Below are 15,143 nucleotides of genomic sequence, written 5' to 3'. Positions count from 1 at the left end.
ATGCATTCACATAATAATAGAATAATTACAGCTTCTTCACAGCATAGTGTATAATAACACAGGGCATGTACTGTAGGGATGTGTGGGTGAGTGGGATACGTCAAGAAGAGACTGCATTCATGGTTCAAAGATGTCAGCTCTGTGATGATGGGAGTGCAACATGAAGGGTTCCCTGCCCTGATTACATCATTTATCACCTCTACACACCACCAAATGTGTGTAAAAATCACCTTTCAGCATGACAATCTTCACGTGTGAATGTGTATAGGGGTTGAAGTGAATGGAAGAGACGTACATAGAGGAAAAGAAAAAGAGAGAGATTTTCACTCTGTGACAAATGGTAGTGAGCTGCCTTGCTACTTACTGCCTACATAGGCAGCTGTCATTTAAGGCAGCATGCTAAATGTCAGAAGTAACTGTTTTGGAACACTCAACACAAGCAGTAACATAAAAATAGTACCCCTCACTCGAAGTGCACATTGGCAACGTGAAAGGAACAGTATTCTATTATACTCTAAATTGCACACATATTTGGGGTAAAATCATCATTTTTAATTATTTTAAACTGTTTTTGTCAATACTTTTCATTTTTTAATGAATTATAAGTCTAATGATATTCAACATTTCTCATGCTTCGTCTGCCTTCTTGGATATTTTTTTTTTTTCACAGAGCTTGTCGCAATTCTCGGATTGCCTTGGAAGGATACATGCGATGCTTCCTTAGAATTTGGTAAAAAAAAAAAAGGAAAAAAAGTATCTTCGGAAGCATGCAGCATGATTTAGTTGGAAATGAAGTGCGCCTATGATGCCTTAAAAAATCTGCCTAAATATGCAGCTCACTAGGTTTTGGAATAGAGCAACAGCGTAACAGTCAGGGTCTGGAAGAAAAAAAATCTAACTAATTATATATTTGAAGACTATATATCTGGATATTTTCCAATAAAATGTAAATATATTGTTTCTATACTTACAGTATAATCAACAACATAAAATCAGTAGGTTTATATACAGTATTTCTATAATTTTCAATTCAGTTATGTCATTTACAATGCTTCAATGGATCGCAGTTCCCTCATTAAAGACGTTAAGTACATAGTCTTGTACCTTTGTCTTTACAACTGATTTTCAAATAATTTTTTGCTTCAAATCAAATTTTGAAATGTTGTGATTTTACCTTGGAACTGTTTGGTTTAGTTCATGGCTTAGAACTCTTTTCATGAAGGATTTTATGAAATCCCTACTGAAAAAAAATAATGAGAAAACACCAAGACCACCAAGAACCAAGACCTCTGAAAAATTGGGTGGGCACTGATATGCTCTATTGTTGGATTTTTTTGAGTTCCCATTTACATCTGTTCCATTCCCATAAGGCATCTCTGGTACCCTGTGGTCAGTCTATGCTGTTTTAGCTTATCTATCATGGTGATAGACTGCTTGATTGCTCAGTGTTTGAGCATGTACGTACCATCTGATGGATTGTGGTGTACTGTGTTCCCATGGGCTTTTCAACAGTGCAGAGTCTCCCTTTCCTTCACACTGAATGCTGGAGTTCCAATATGACTGGAAGCTTATTGGTGGAGGTGGAAATGGCTATGATCTCTGATTGGCTATGATTGAAGAATGAAAAGATACGGTTGCGTGGATGGTTGCGTCTTTTGATCAGGAAACTTCCCGGGCCAAAGATCAAGAGAGAACTTGGGTTATGCTAAGGTAACAGGTCATTATGTTTAAATAATTCAAGCAAGACCCATTTGCCTATTCAAGCAATGCATAACCTACTCCCAGTCAGAGCAGAGTAGTACCCATACCTCCTGTGGATTTTCATAAGAAGTACTCTCTCAAACACAGAAACAACAAGACAAACTCACAATTTTGGGCTAAATTACTCTATTTTACGAGTGGCTTGTCTCACCACCATGTTCTGTTTGTTCGATGACTTTCTTCCCGAAGTGTTCCTCATGCATATTCATATGCAAAGCATCATTAGCATTGCAGCTATGAAATATGTATGCTGCATAAAGCAGAGAGCAATGGCTGCCCTTTCACATCCAGAGTCACTGGGGAGGGAGGTGAGGTAGTGTTTCTTGAAAAGTTCGGAGACACTTTATAAGGCTTTTGTGTCAGAGCTATAGTGGGACAGCCAAGTAGTTCCAGACTTCATAAGAGAAAAAGTGGGGGAGAAGGATGGAGGGTAGCTAAGGGCAGACTGCACTGTCTCTGTTTCTGGTAAGACTTTAAAATGTAGCCATGTAAGTTCCAAACTTGTATAGGGATTTTTAGACTAGATTAGACTGAAACAGCACTAGATCTACCCAGACTGATTTACTTTTCATATTGACTCGAAAGTCTGATATGAATCAGATTTGTAATCTGATCTGCATCAAACCCATTCTGACAGCTTAGTGGATACTAAACTACTTTGAACGTAGTGATTTAGGTGCTAATCTAAATCAAAACTGTTTATATTGGCACAGACAATTATTAGAATAGGACACTTTGAAAGGAATAGTTCACCCCCCAAAAAATTATTTACTCACCCTCATGTCATTCCAAACCTGTATGACTTTCTTTCTTCATGGAACTCAACAGGAGTAATTTTCAGTAATTTATTTGTCGCTCTTTTCCATGCACTTTCAATGAATAGGAACTGAAGTTTTCACGCTTTTAAAAGCCAAAGTCCCAGAATTAAAAAGAATGTAGAAGTGAGGGAAGAGAGGGTTGAGAAAATTGACTGTGAGTGAGTAAACATATAAAAAGAGGAGAATTTATGCATAAGAGACAATAGTGGAATAAAATTAAATGATTGAATTAAAAAAAAGCAGACTGCAAACTGCAAACTACTTCATTTGAGTAAGGCAGCAGGGAAGATTGAATATTAGAGTAAAACAGAAAGGAAAGGTGCCTCCTGTCTCCTGTCGAAGATCTTATAGGAGGCTCTCAGTGTGTGTGTGTCATTCTCTGCAGGGGGGTCAGTGAGGGAATGATGAGGGTGACAGCGGGTCACCACACTGCATCATGGGAAGGTGGGGAGTTTTTCATTGTGCTACCACATAAAGTCACCTTGAGTGTGTGTATATGTGTGTGTCATACAGTAAAAGATCAGCTGCATCATTTTTCACCATTGGAATATACTGATACATACAGGCACATAGCAATGTGTGCAGACACACAGTTGGTTTCAGTAACCATGCTATCACATAAAGATTTAAAAGTTAGAGGATGAATTGATACTCAAAAGTCTTATCTAACTGCTTTTGTTGATTTAGAGTCAGACAGTTGAGTTTACCCCTAAAGAACACAGAAATCTGCAGCGGTTTATCCTTAAAAGTGGATTTTGTGATGCACACACACACAAACACACACTAAGGACATTTTAATGGGATATAATAGCATACCAAAGCATGAGGGTTAAGTGGGCCTGGATGTACTTTCAAGTATGCAGTTACGTGTGTGTGTGTGTGTGTGTGTGTGTGTGTGTGTGTGTGTGTGTGTGTGTGTGTGTGTGTGTGTGTGTGTGTGTGTGTGTGTTTGTTGATGCAGGATTAGGGATTGGCATGTTGTAATAAACTGGGTTTCTGTGACAGTTATGTCCAACTTGCACTCACTTATGATCTAACGACTCAATGATTCAAGTTTCCACAAACATACAAATACAATACAAAAACAGCAGCATTAATGAGCAAAATACAAATATAGTATTCATACAAGCTGCATCATAATTATTACAAAGCCCTGAATGAAATTTCAGAATGAAAACATTCAAGTACTCCATTTCACATTAATCAAACCAGACAGTTATAAAACTGTTTTTTGTAACATCTGTTCAGTTATAGCTTCCTTTCTAACTGTCAAATTTGATTGATTACTTGCTTTTTCTAATACCTCTCACACTCTTCTGTAACACTCAAAATCAGCTATTTTCATATTATTTCAGTGCATTATTTGATGTATGGTGGAATAACCACAATCCTTCCCAACCCTTGATTCTTCCTCTGCTTTCTCTGGTTCCAAATAAAATAAAGTAAATATACAAAATATTTTTCTATAGTTTCTGTACATTTTGACATTAGGAATTTTGCTTAGTTACATATAGGCTATTATCAAATATTTTTTAACACAAAATATGCTTAACATTAGAACTTATACAATTAAACTGTTTGTATTATCTAAAAAGTACAGTTTGTGTTTGCTGGCAACTATACATTGCAATGAAAATATGAATGAAAGTTTCGGCATAGCAACTTGCAATGGTAAAGGAAGAGCTTTCTTCTCTGCAATGTCATCCTATTGAAAACCATAAAAAATACCAGAGATGGTAGCTAGAAGGATATTGGGGAGACTTGATTAAATGAGTGAACCTGAAAACGGCTAATAATTTTCCTTTTTTATGAATGTTCAGGACATCTTATGAAACCGGAATGGCAGCCACATGTGCCCTTCAAGTGGAGTCAGAAATATCATAATTATGTGTTCTGAACACATGAATGACCCAGCGAAGTCGTATTTACAAGTGAGAAACTCAGAATTCTAGATGATACACGAGTTGCCGAATTGTGACTGTGGAAGGAGCTTGTTGGAAGCAACGGTTCGGAAAGTTATTTTGATTTCAGTCCTTTCTTTTTAAATAATATTAATATGTTATATGTGACAGTGAACTAATGACTCACCCTTCATGATTTGTTTTAAGAAAATTAATTAATAATTTGAGATAACATGGATTAATACATCATACAGGTTGTGTAAAAGTGATGCAGGTGTGTTCGGTTATTCTTATCCACTTGTACAATAGAAAAAAAGAGCTTTTGCCATTGTTCATTGTGTATTTGTTTAAGTCTGGCATCTTCCGTATTTTGTTGCTCTCTTAGACGTGTGACATGTCATAGTAAATATAATGGTAAATAAATCGGAGAGCTGCTAGAAAAAACATCCAGGCCTACCTTGCATGGTCAAGCCTATAGACGATTGAGAATTTTCTCTGGTACGGTTCCTACTCCAGCTGGGGAGGAGACCAGTGAAAACAGGATAGTCAAGCAAGACTAATGGTTGCTGAGTGTTATTGCTCTGACAAGGAGAAACACAAAAGGGTAATAGAAAGTGTTAAAGGACCCACTTTGGAGATTGTCAAAGCTGTGAGATCTTCCAGTCCCAATGCTTCTGCACTGGACTGTATTGAAGCACTTGAAAGTGCTTTTGGCATGTCTGAGTCCGGGGAGGACTTGTACTTTGCATTCTGCTTGCTTCAGCAGGAGCCTGGAGAGGCCTTGTCTGATTTTCTCCTTAGGATGGAGCAGTCGTTATCTTTGGTAGTGAAATGCAGACAGAGCTCAAGTACAGCAGTTGCTTAGGGGTGCAGCTGAATCTGATCTGATGTTGCTGAAATTGAGACTGCCTGAGCGAAAAGAGGACTTGCCCACCTTTCTGAGACTTCTCAATGAGATACGTGAGGAAGAAGAAAACGAAGCAGCTAGGCACAAGCTTAGTATTAACAAGCTGGAGAGACCCTCCAAAGATAAATTGAAATCGGCCCATACTGAAATGACGGGTCTTAAAGCCAAAGTAAGAGAGCTGCGGCTGATGCTTGGTGATGAGTGTAATCCCCAGGTGCCGGCGAAGGTAGTAGAGACTACCAGAAAGCCTGAGGTGAAAACCGTCGATCAACACCTAGATACAGAGGTGCAGGCTCTTAAAGCTCAAGTGCAACAACTACAACAGCAGTTATCCGTGTTGAGCGTGGGATATAATGTCTCATATATCCCCGAGCAATGATGGATAAGTGCTGTCCCACTAGCATGACAAAGGTCGACAAGCAAGAATAGTGGGGTTTTTTTCTGCTATAGGTGCAGGGAAGATGGGCACATAGCCCTGAGATGTCAGGCCCCGGAAAATCATGTGCTGGTGATTCAGAAATTGCTTCACCTTTTGCACAGATCCAAAGAAGGAAGAGCCGTAGCAAGCCAGAAAGTATCTGATGCTAGGGAGAATGTTGGGTTTGACAAGAAAAGCCAAGTTGAATCTGTTGAGGCCAGTTACCTTCCAAGGGGCCTGGTGGGTCCATTGTCCACCATAGATGTCAAGGTGAATGGTCAGCCATGTGCCGCGCTACTCGATAGTGGGTCACAAGTGACCATTGTCTTTGAAAAATGGTATCTGAGACACCTACCTGACGTGCCCATACAACCTATTGAAGGGCTGGCTATCTGAGGGTTGAGTTCATCCAGCTACCCCTATAGGAGCTAAATAGTGGTGGAAATGGGGTTCCCTGCTACCCTTGTGGGGGCAGCAGAGACTATATCCGTCCTTGCTTTGGTTTGTCCTGAACCAAGTGGGCCTAACCAAGTACTGGTGATGGCGGGAACCAATGCAAGTCTTTTTTGCTAGAGATTAGCTGAGATCTGTAAAGGGGCAAGGAAGGTGAAGTTAAGGGAAAAAACTACTGACCCCTCTGACAAGCCAGTTGGGGAAGTTAAGTGGGTAGTATCGACTCCCCTTGTCAATCCCCAGAACAGAAAGATGTGTAGTTGGGCACTTTGAGTTTTTGAAGCCCCTAGGGAAGGATATCTACCTAGTGGAGGCTCTCTCTGATGATGTTTTTACTAACATCATCAGTTAGTTGCTAGTTACTCCGGTAGTGGTCCCATTTTCTGCTGTGGAGGCAACCAATTTCAGACTGCTGGTGAAAAATGAGGTGAAAGAGAAGTTGATAACTTCAGGGACTGTGTTAGCTCGAATCTTTGCTACTGACATGGTGACTGAGGCACAGAAAGTTCTGGAGTCAAGCATGATTGTTGACCCTGCCATTTTTTACTTTGGAAATTCACCCATTCCTGAAATGTGAAAGATGAGACTTAGACGAAAGTTGTTGGAAAGAGGATCTGTGTTTTCGCTGAATGAACTAGATGTAGTTTCACATTCGCCTATGTGACTCCAGGCCTTTCCAGGAAAGGTCGCGGCGTATTGCGTCAGCTGACATAGACAATGTTAGACAGCATTTGAAGGACTTGTTGGCAGCAGGGATCTTGAAAGAGTCGAGGAGTCAGTATGGGATGTGAGAATGTGCATAGATTACTGCACTCTCAATAATAGAACCATCCCTGACCAGTACACCACTCCTAGAATAAATGACCTATTGGACTGTTTGGTGGGAAGTCAATGGTGGCTATTATCAGATTGCCATGGTGGAAGAGGACAAAGAGAAGACTGCTTTCATTTGTCCTTTAGGGTTATTCAGTTCGAGCGTATGCCCCAAGAGATTACGGGAGCCCCTGCCATGTTTCAGCAGCTCATGGAGAATGCAGTGGGTGACATGCATCTATTGGAAGCCCTTGTTTATCTGGATAATATTATTGTGTTTGGACGGACCCTGGAACAACATGAGGAATGCCTCCTTAAGATCCTTGACCATCTAGAGGAATGTGGTCTAAAGGTTTCTCTTGAGAAATGCCAATTTTGTCGACCGCAAGTAAAGTATGAGGGTCACATAGTGTCTGCAGCAGGTATAGCCACTGACCCCGCTAAAGTGGCGGCCGTCACCCACTGGAAAAGGCCCAGTGATTTAAAGTCACTTCGTTCCTTCTTGGGCTTTTACTGGGCCCAGACAATCAGTTCAAAACAATAAAGCACTTTCTGTAGCGCAGCAATCAAACCACCATATTTTCGAAACATTAAAGGAAATGAATCGGCAACATGATCGCCAAATAAAAATAAATTACATCCCTACAAAATACCCTCCCTATAAACAAAACAACACTGAGTATCCTTATTTAAACTGCGATAATCCCTGCTTAATTTAAAGAATGAAAGAAACATCCATGCCCGTCACTGACGAAATGCTACCCGACTGCGTGATCTGCTCTCTCAACTACAGATTTACAAGCGCTCAAATTCAAACGCGGGACACTAGCCCCATCTAAGGTAAGAATTGCAAGCACCACAACTATAAAAACAAGCCCTAGTAGTTCGAGTTGTGGCCGAGGCAACGCTCAAGCCGCGACCCTCTGTCATACGACCGGCAGCATAACCTGGGATATCTTTACGCCCCGACAACAAAGGAGAGACCGCAACCGCATTCATGCTTCCTAAAATTACTTCCTCCCTAGTATCCCGTATGCATGCTCAACAGTGCCCTACTGGGAAAACAATTGATCATAGAAAAAAAAGCAATCGCTGACAACTGTCACACTCTCCCTCCCATGGAGAAAGGGTCCATAGGGTTTCTGAGATATTACAAACTACAGATGATCATGAACAGAATAGTAGCTTCACATTGTGCACAAGTACATTGACTACAAAAAATGGAAAATAAGACAACCAAGGGCAGAATTTTCTCAAAACTATTAAAACCTTACAAAATCTTCATCTTCTGCAAAAATTCTCAAGACCCTTTCCTTTTCCCTGTAGCCTAATTCTGCAGCTGAGGGGAAGGAAGGCTTCAAATTGCAGACATGCACTGTACGCAAGTCTTCTCCATTGTCCTCACAAACAATGCAATAGTTTACCGGACCTAGTTTTTCTACAATTCGATATGGTCCAATCCACTTTTCAGCAAATTTGGCTGCAAATGCATGAGAGGCCTTGGAGAGGGGATGTGCTCTCATCCAAACCCTGTCATTCCTCATATAGTTCACATTCCGACGACCAGTATCATAGAAATGTTTCTGTTTCTCCTTAGCTCTACAGAGTTTTTTTTTTTTTTACCATCTATTGTAAATCCTTAAGGACTCTAAGACAATCTATGTTGGAGGCATACCACTCCAACCCACTAAGTGGGCACTTTGGCCATTATAAGACACAAAAAAGGCTAATGGAAGTTGCGTTTTGGCCAGATATGTGGAGGGATATATCAGAATTTGTAAGGAATAAGGGTTAAAGCTGTGTGCCAACACACTCGACTTGAGGAGGGTGTAAATTTGCCTCATAGACTGGTAGACCAGTTAGGGGTCCCTCCAGATGGGATTCCTGTGGCGTATGCATGTCCTACCAGTTTGGAGCTGGGTCCTTTGGAATAACTGAGTAATTTTGACTTACGGCGAGCACAGGACAATGATCCTGTCATCAGTGTTGTAAAGCGAGAGGTGGCAGGAAAAATAACACTCTCTGGTGAAGAGTTCTGATCCAGAGGTAGCATTGTTGTAGAGGCAAGGACCAAAATTGGTTGTTTCTAATAATCTGCTGTTGTGGGCCATCTAAACTCACTAGTTGTGGCCCGTTAGACTTGGTTTGTATAGATTTCCTCTCCCTAGAGCCTGATTCTACTGGTATTGCTAATGTCTTGGTAGTTACGGATCATTTCACTTGCTATGCACAGGCATTTCCCACAAGAGATCAGCAAGGTATGACAGTGACTAAAGTTTGATATTTTTTGTTCATTATGGTTTACCTGCTAGGATCCACTTGGTTCAAGGGCGTGATTTTGAGTGTAGGCTCATTCGGGAGTTTCTCAAAATTTTGGGCATTCAAAAATCCAAGACAACTCCCTACCATCCACAGGGTGACCCGCAGCCAGAGTGGTTCAACCGGATCCTCCTTTCAATGCTGGGAACCCTGGATCCGGTAAAGAAAAATCGGTGGAGTCAGCATATCAGCCTGTTAGTTCATGCGTGCAATTGTACACAAAATGAAGCGACAGGTTACTCACCTTATTTCCTCCTTTTCGGTAGGGAAGCATGCCTGCCGGTGGACATTTGCTTTGACCTTTCTCCTCATGGCCAAGATACAATCAGTTGTTTCCAATACATGGAAAGAATGAAAGCTGAGTCCGGCTTGCGTCCAAAACTGCCTTCAGAAATCATCTGAAAAATAAGAAGCTCTATGATAAGAGAGTAAAGCACCAAGTTTTAGAAGAGGGAGATCGGGTGCTGATCAAAAACTTGGGGTTTCAGGGTAAACATAAGCTTCAAGACCGGTGGAACTCTGTTCCCTATGTTGTGGTCAGACAGCTTCCTAATTTGCCTGTGTATCAGTTGAAACCAGAGAGTGGAACAGGCAGGGAGCGAACCTTACATAGAGATAATTTATTACCGATTGGTGAGTTTGTCAGGCTTTCCAACTTTTAAGAGACCCCGAAAGCACCTCACAAGCCGGTTACATGGTTTGAGTGGGTTGGGAGGAGACAGCAAGGAGGGTGGCGAGATGAGTTGGACGTTCAACCTGGTGAATGGGGTGAGAGAAATATGAAGAACCCTCTAGTTCTGAGGAAGAGGGGTATTATTTCTACCTCGAGAATAGGAGGGATGGTGAGCATCCTGTGAGTAGTCGGTCAGATCTGAACGAGTCTGCACACTGTAGTAGTGAGGAGGATGATTTACCCAGTGAGGGGGACTTAAAATCTGTCACTGAGGAAGGAAAAGTGGAGCAGGTGGAGATAATTAAATCTGAGCATGGGGAATCAGAATTTGAAGGCGGAGAAAATCCTGCTTCAAATGGATGACAAGGAAACTTTCAGTCCACGTAGGCTTAGGCGAAAAGTGAAGCCCGTTCTTAGGCTAAGCTATGATGAACCGGGGAGATCCATGGACCACCACATTACAGTAGTCCATCGTGGTTTGGTCATTGAGATTAGTTCAGGAACTCAGTGGAGTGAAAAACCTGTATCTGGTGGTAGGGGCAGAACAGTTTCTGGTACGGTCAGTAAAGAAACTCAAAGACTGCCTGAGGGTAGATCTCATGTGGACATGAAGACCGTTAGAAGGGGGAGAGTGTAACCCCTAAAAATTATTTTGAGCATATTTATTTTTTTATAATAAGGAGTTAAAGTTGTATAGAGGGTCGTGAGGAAACGGGTGTTTTATCTCTTTATGAAATTCCTCTTCCTGAGGAGTTTGGTGGAAGTGTACAGGGGAAAAATTTGGTTTATGTCTAGCAAGTTAGGTTGCTGTCCAGTGATTGGATGAGTTATTGACAGACAAGTGCCTTTGTCGTATCTCTTTGGAGGAGGGGTGGGGGAGAAGGAGTGTGGGAGAGCCTGAGAGGGTAAGATGGGGAGAGAGACTGAATGAGGAGAGGAGATAAAATATTGCTGTAAAAAGAGAACGAGGTTTTAATGGTGTTTTGGGCCATGAAACACCTGTGCTTGATATTTAACGCACATTGACATAATTGTACAACCCGTGCTTTTATTAGTGACGAGTGTTGAGTGTGGTGATGTATATGAAGACTTGGTGAAGAGAGTGAGAGACTGTTTGAAGCAGAAGAGTTGAGTATTTGAGAGACTTTAACTTGTGACAGTTAGTGTTCACATCTGTGCTAAGAATCTACAGTACAACTGAATCAACTCGATCAGAGAGAGACTTGCTGATTTCTCACGGACCACGGATCTGAACAACACAAGATAGCCCATTGAGCACCGTGAGCTCAGTCGGTCCTCTGGCAGCGAGGGAGTGAAATCAATGGCAATTTCACCACTGTTTGCTGGACACTGGTTCAACCCTGGACATTGAGGTAACTGATAACTTTAATTTTGTTTGCTTTCAGAGCGAAGGGGCCAGTTTGTGTTTTTTCAAGGCCACACCGATCCTGAGCAACGTTCAGGCCAGCTCCAAACGGGTGGGGTGTGTGAGTGAGTGTGTGTTTGGGCCAATGTCTGTTTAAGTTTGTATGTTTTGACTGTTTAGTTTAAATTTGAATGTATTCAGGGGTATTCTCCATTTTGACCTGTAAAGTGTGGGGTAAATATAGGGAGTTAGTTTATCATTTGTGAAAATGTGAGATGGAATTAATCTGTTTGAGATTCAAATGGCTGTTCATTTGACAGTACCCAGAGTATGTGAAGAGAAAACAAAAGGCTTTTGGCATTTGATTTAATGTCCTTTATTTGTTTTTGAACATAGTACATATACAGTATTGTTTTCTGTTTCATTTATTTATTTATTTGTTTTATTTTCATCCATCCTGTGTTTTTTGTTAAAAGCCTGTTTATTTTAATAAAAAATGTTCCTGGTTAAATCCCTGTGTCTGGTATTGGTTATTTTAGAGCAAATAATTAATTGGCTACACTAACCACACAGGAGACAGTACAGGATCAAATATAGTAGGTAAAAGAATCCAGGACCTTTCTCAGGGCCAAGCTTACTGTGAGGTCAACCGGTAAGCGAGAAGGGGGCTACATAAAAAATGCCCAACTCAGGGGGCCTGGGTAGCTCAGTGGTTAAAGACGCTGGCTACCACCCCTGGAGTTCGCTAGTTCGAATCCCAGGGCATGCTGAGTGACTCCATCCAGGTCTCCTAAGCAACCAAATTGGCCCGGTTGCTAGGGAGGGTAGAGTCACATGGGGTAGCCTCCTCGTGGTCGCTATAATGTGGTTCGTTCTCAGTGGGGCGCGTGGTGAGTTGGGCGTGGGTGGCGTGAAGCCTCCACATGCGCTATGTCTCCGTGTCAATGTGCTCAAAATGCCACGTGATAAGATTCGCGGGTTGACGGTCTCAGACCCGGGGGCAGCTGGGATTCGTCCTCCGCCACCCGGATTGAGGCGAATCACTACGCGACCACAAGGACTTAAAAGCACATTGGGAATTGGGCATTCCAAATTGGGTGAAAAAAAAAGAAAAAAAAAAGAATGCCCAACTCAAAGGTACGAGACTAACGGCATCCACCTATGACAATAAAACAGGATCTAGAACAGAATTTCAACTTGTAAACTCCCTTATGAGTCATATACCTGCAGTACAGGCTAATCTGTTACACTGATTGCATTGTCTCTGGGATCAGTCTCACACAAAGCTGATTTTAGATTAATTTTACTTGTTTACAGCACTAGCAAAGTCATTTGAGAGCTGATTCCAGATTGGAGGCTTAGCAGATTGGCTATAAACAAAGAGTGTTAGCACTGAGCTCCTTTCAAAGAGAAGAATTTCTACTGGAAGTTCTTAAAGGTCTTAACAAACACGTCTCAGCAGTATAATTTGACGATATGTTTACTGATATACTGCTTTTTTTCAAGGACACTTAGAGTGTACTTGACATTATAAAACATAGTTTAGTATATTGTAATTTATGGATTTTTAAATGAAAATCCAGGAAGAGAAAGTTCATCTAATCGTGTCTATCACAATGCAAGGGTATATAAACTTGCACTTCCCTCATTCATTAATGAAGTAGACGATTCAGGGCGGTATTAAGAGATTGAGTCGAGTCTCATGCTCTTCATCATGGGCATTAAGCCAAATAATGTATGTTTACTATTATCTCACTCAGTGATTAAATAAAAATTTGGTTTTCAGTGAATTAAACTTACACGATTCTACTGTTCAACTTACTGATAAGCACTCTGGAAACCTTCTGAAATGGAGCCATGTACAGGTCTTAACATGTAGTGCATTCCACTCCAAACAAGCATATTCAATCCAAGCAAAAAACATTTGACAATAGACTTTTTTGACGATGACTAACATAGTCTCTCTTATTCCGTCATATATTAAGTCTGTCTAGTGCAGGCACCCCACCAAACAAAACATATCCAAATCATCAAATGAAGCATGCAATGGCAAGATCAACCGTTTCTCTCTATCAGGTGTCGTTGGATGGGTGTAGGCTTCTAGATAGTGAAAACAGGCATTAGTGGAGTATTTAGGGTGCTTAGAAAACTTGTTAAGGTTATGTTCAGGGATTTTACAAGGTCATGTCCTAACTTGCAAAAAGCAAGTGCATACTTTTGTGATGTTACCATTGAATTTGACAATGTGTGTCATGTGTGTGCGTGCACACATACACAGAATCATTTTCATATTTACTGTAATTCCTTTAAAAATGTATTGTGTGCTAATAGGTTGTAGTACTTAAGTGACTTTTGGGCAAAGTGACTGCTGTCCTCCTCCCTGCCGGGTTTGGGTGGTTTACAAGGACATTTTTTTAGGTTACAAACTAGTAATTACAAGGGATTATGCTATAAGTGTGGTTTATGAGGACATTTCTAGTGTCCCCATAATTAAAAAACATACTAAACGATGTTTTTTTTATTTTTTATTTATTTATTTTTTTGAAAATGTACAAATGCAGAATGTTTTTTGTGAGGGTTAGGTTTAGGGGTAGGGTTAGGGGATAGAATATATAGTTCGTACATTATAAAAATCATTATGTCTATGGAGAGTCCTCATAAGGATAGCCACACCAACATGTGTGTGTGTGTGTGTGTGTGTGTGTGTGTGTGTGTGTGTGTGCGTGTGTGTGTGTGTCTGTATCTGTGTCTGTGTGAGTGTCTCTGTGTGTAAACCATTTCCCGGCCCCACCAAAGCAGGTTTGGGCAGTTCTCGTATTTACCTGCCAACTGCTTTAGCTCTGCCTTTTCCCTGTCATTTCCTGTATCAGGTGTGCTTATGTGTGCGTCAGTAGCTGGCATTCCAGAGCATGTAAGGAAGGCTGGGGGGCCTCTGGATTAAAATATTCACTGGGCGACTACGAGGATAACTTTAACACCATACTGGACCCTATTTACCAGCACACACCAGGCAATTTTAAACACATCGCCCCTGGGACAAAGTCCTCTTTCTTTTTCTTTTACTTTCTCTCACTCTTCCTCTCCCCCTCTCGTTTTCCATCTGTCGGAGCAGTTGGATCACCTGTTCAGGTAAGCGAGAGGAATTGACTAGTCTGCGTATTTTTACTGAAGCAATTTTCCCCTCAATACCAAAATACTGATCTATGTATGATAACCTTTTACTTGTTGACTCAGCACAGCTGTGGAGAAATGTTCTTTGTGTAGACAGCAACATGAGCCATTTGCAGTCATAATGCCAGTGAAAATGTGTGTGTGTCTGTGCACATGCATGCATGGATATATGTGTGTGAGTGTGGCAAGTGGTGTATATATTCATATAATTACAGTATCACATACTGCACATATTGATCAGTGTCATAATTTTTTTCGATGTTTAGCCGGCAAACCCAATTGCAAGTCACCTGTCAGTGTTCGTGTAGTGTTTTTGTGCCCTTTTTTTATTTTATTTTTTATTTTTTATTTTTTTATTTTTTTTTTGCTGTATTTGCTGTTAGCTCATATCTTTATTGAATTATACCGCATATTTGGCTTTTCTTATTGCTATCTGTGATTCTATCAGTGATAGAACATTATATAGTGTCAAACATAATGAGTCTTTTCAACATGCCATTTATCTATATAAAGGAAGTGAAGTTTTAATAAAAGGAGATGATA

At 40.9% G+C, this 15,143-nt stretch overlaps 1 protein-coding gene across 2 annotated transcripts in view; it reads left to right on the top strand.

The window, feature by feature from the left end:
- Nucleotides 1-14,308: 14,308 nt before the first annotated feature.
- Nucleotides 14,309-15,143, top strand: part of LOC127416222 (E3 ubiquitin-protein ligase LNX-like) — a 60,460-nt gene continuing 59,625 nt past the window's right edge. The window contains exon 1 of one of the 2 annotated variants that reach the window (XM_051655449.1): nucleotides 14,309-14,558. The gene's annotated coding sequence lies outside the window, so the exon portion shown is untranslated. The remainder of the gene's footprint in view (nucleotides 14,559-15,143) is intronic. The other variant, XM_051655448.1, reaches the window with a different exon arrangement.

This window comes from Myxocyprinus asiaticus, chromosome 25, assembly GCF_019703515.2.
Source record: "Myxocyprinus asiaticus isolate MX2 ecotype Aquarium Trade chromosome 25, UBuf_Myxa_2, whole genome shotgun sequence".
Lineage (NCBI taxonomy): Eukaryota > Metazoa > Chordata > Actinopteri > Cypriniformes > Catostomidae > Myxocyprinus > Myxocyprinus asiaticus.
The sequence above is the reverse complement of the archived record's forward strand: the minus strand, read 5'-3'. Positions and strand labels throughout refer to the sequence as shown.